The sequence below is a fragment of the Chrysochloris asiatica genome, unplaced genomic scaffold, assembly GCF_000296735.1.
Source record: "Chrysochloris asiatica unplaced genomic scaffold, ChrAsi1.0 scaffold00570, whole genome shotgun sequence".
Lineage (NCBI taxonomy): Eukaryota > Metazoa > Chordata > Mammalia > Afrosoricida > Chrysochloridae > Chrysochloris > Chrysochloris asiatica.
The window spans coordinates 194,282-198,238 of NW_006409088.1; positions in this window are offsets into that span (position 1 = coordinate 194,282).

Consider the following 3,957-nt stretch of genomic DNA (forward strand, 5'->3'; position numbering starts at 1 on the left):
AATGATTGAACATTAACCATTTCCTTTTGGTACAATGACTCTGTGTATTCCTTCCATCTTTTCTTGATGCATTCTGCATCATTCAACAATTTGCCCAGAGAATCTTTCAATATCGAAAGTCGAGGCTTGAATTTTTTCTTCATTTCACCCAACTTGAGAAATGTTGACCGTGTTCTTCCCTTTTGGTTTTCTAACTCTAAATCTTTGCATATTTTATTGTAGTATTTGGCTTTATTTTCTCGAGGTGATCTTTGAAATTTTCTGTTCAGCTCTTGGACCTCTTCAAATTTTTCATTTGTTTTAGCTTCTCTACCCTGCAGAGCAACTTTCAGAGTCTCCTCTGACATTCATTTTGACCTTTTAGATAGATATATAGATATATAGAAACATAGAAATATAGATAGAGATTGGCCTGCTAATTTCAAGGTCAGAAACTATCAATACATCCTCGAGAGAAAGATGAGGCTTTCTCTTCCCCTTAAGATTTACAGCCTCAGAAACCCTGCATAGGAGCACTATGATTTGGAACCGACTCCTTGGAACATAACCATCAACCATACTTGTGTGTGTGTGTGTATTGCTGTTAGTTGTTCAGGAACAGCAATTATTTTGTTTGTGATTGCAAATTACCAGAATACAAAACAGTCATCAGTAAGGTAGGTTCTGACTCATAACATCCTCATGTACAAAAGTACTAAGTATTGCTGGTCCTGTGACATCCTCACAATCGTTGCTATATTTGAGCCCAGTGTAGAGCCCACTTTGTCAAGTCTTATAATTGAGAGTTTTATTTTATGCCTCTGAACATCTACTTTACCAAGCATGATTTCCATCTCTAAGGATAAGCTATGCAGGTCATAATTCATATCATGATGTCTTGTTATCTGCCCTTTTATTGAGCATTCTGACTGTTCTTTTTCTAAAACAGATGTTTGTTCTTCTGGAATTCTATGGTATGTTTAATATTATTTTCTAACTCCACAATTCAAAGCAACCAAGCCTTCTTCAATCTTGCACATTCATTGCTTTTTAATAATGTTATTGTTGTTAAGTGCTCTTGAATTTATTTTCACTCACAGAGACATTATGTACAACAGCATGAAATACTGCACTGTCTTATGCCATCCTCATAATCATTGTTATGCTTGAGCCCATTGCTACTACCATTGTGCCAATCCAACTTGTTGGAATCTTCTTCCTTTTCGTTGACCTTCCACTTTACCTGGCATATCTTTCTCCAATGACTGATCCCTCATGATACTATGTCCAAAGTATAATAGACCTCACTGTCTTGATTTCCAAGGAGAATTCTAATTGAACTTCTTTAGTGCAGATTTTCTTGTTCTTGTAGCAGTTCATGGTACATTTAACTCAAAGGAACCAGTTCTTCTAGAATCTTCCTTATTGGGGTGACATAAGAAGCTATTAAAAATATCATGTCTTAGATCAGATCCACTTTAGTCCTCAAACTAATATCTTTGTTCTTCAACATTTTAAACAGGTCTTATGCAGATTTTCCTAATGCAATACATCATTTGATTTCTTAACTGCTGCTTCCATGAGTGTTGAAGGATGATCTGAGAAAAATGAAATCTTTGACAACTTCAATCTTTTCTCCATTTATCATGATGTTATTTGTTGTACAGTAGTGAATATATATATATATATATATATATATTCATCTAGGTGCAACCACCAAAATGCCATGGTATAAATCAAGCATAATATCATTCTCAAAGTGGCATTTTTGGAGGATATTTGTCTAATATGATGTGTAATTTGACATTTGACTGTTGCTTCCATGGTTACTAATTGTATATTCAAGTAATATGAAATCCTTAAAATTTCAATATTTTCCAATGTATCATGATTTTGCTTACTGGTCAAGATGTGGTAATTTTATTTCCTTGATGTTGGATAATAATTAAAATTGAAGACTGCTATATTTGGTCAAACATTTAATTAATTCAACCCTAATGTGATGGTGTGGTGCAGTGAGCTAATGTGTCAGACTGTAAAGTCATTTGAACTGCAAGGGCAGTGATTCAAGCTCAACAGCTGTTCCTTGGAAACCCTATAACAGGGTCTCTAAGGGTCAGAATCGACTCAAAGACACTTCACAACAACAATGTGATGGCTGGAACTGAGATTTCCTTGACAGGACCAAACCAAATGATTTCGAGGAACTTATATGACCTGAGTGTCACTATGAGTCGGTACCGACTCAATGGCACCTAACAACAATAACAACATATGACCTGAGGGCCAGAAGTTCCTTACCACTTCTATATAGGGTTTCCAATAAGCAACTGGTGGGTTTGAATAGCCAACCTTGCTGTTTGCAGTCCAGTGTTTATCCTATATCACCATACCAAGACTGCTTTATGTGATAAGATTATTAATTACATGTTAAGAATTTTGGTAGAATAAAGTTTTAGAAAAAAATGTACATTGACCTTCAGAAATTTTTACCAAATATTCTTTGTTGTATGAGTATCTCTAGACAGAATCTTAAAGATAAGAAGGAAAGTGACAATTGTTACAGATTTAAGGTTTTTGTTTGTTTGTTTGTTTTCTTAAAATTGGCTAGCAATTCTTCCAAGTTTTGGAATATCCTGGAATTAATATGTAGAAAAAGAGATCATTAGCTCACATAACTAATTAAAGTGAACACATTGCTGAACCAACCAGGCTTAAATAATTAGTAAAAGCAAAATTTTTAAACCAACAAATGCACATTTAACAGAAATAGTATCACTGAGTTAGGCTCCTATTACATATAAAGAACATTAAGAATGGTTATACTAAAAACCCAGTAAATGTAATACTGAATAATTCCAGAGAGTTTTGTCCTTAATGAATGAAAAGATAATTCAGTTATGCTTTAGAATTGTCATAATGTGGACATAGTTGTAGAATGATTAAGTGGAGAAATAATGACCTGTGAGTTTCTCTTTTGACTCGATTTATATTTCATAATTTTCTAACATAGTTCAATGACAATTTAGAAATTATAAATTTAACTCTTTATACATTCTCCATAACATTGAACAAATACACAGATCCTGATACCCTTCCAAATGTGGTCTGTGCTAATGGACACAGTTGTGGATGGTAAAGGAAAGAAACACAGAGGGGAAATTTATAAAACCTCATACACAATTAAGGTAATGCTGAGGCAGATATTGGAAGTTTGTCTAGGATCGTACTTATGCAGTTTCTTTCAATAATAATAAACTCATCTCCTCATATATAAATGGATATTGATTTCACCAGAAAGATAAAAGAAAATGCCCAGGTTGCTTTATTTATCTTTCTTGGCTTCAGTTAAAATAGGGAAAGAGCACAAAAATTATTAAGATCATTCAATGCTAAATAAAGGAGCTCTGGTAGCATAGTGGTTACGAATCGGGCTGCGAACCTTAAGGTCAGCGGTTCGAAACTACCAGTTGCTCTGCGGGAGAAAGATGAGGCTTTCTACTCCCGTAAAGATTTATACCCTCGGAAACCCTATACAGGGTCGCTATGGGTCGGAACCGACTCGAAGGCACATAACAACAACAACAACAACAATGCTAACTAACCCTTCCTATAAACAGATATGACAGAGTATTTATGACACAATTTTCTCCTCTGGAAAACAGGAATATTCCTTTTCCAAATTTTTCTTGAAGTGATTGTGTAGGCCCTACGTTAAGTATTGGGAAATGGAACTGTAAAGCATCATTAAGTAAGTCACTTCCCACCAGACTTTTACAAGCATCCCATGTGTTATTGCTGTCCTCTTTTCCTTTCCATGATACATTAACAGCACTCAAATGGAAGGCACACATACATGACAGATGTAATCACATAATCAAGGTTTAAGGTAAAGGAACTTTGGATGGAGAGCTTTATGGTAAGCAAAAAAAACCCCAATAAACCAATCAAGTAAACACACACAAACCTTGAGTAAGT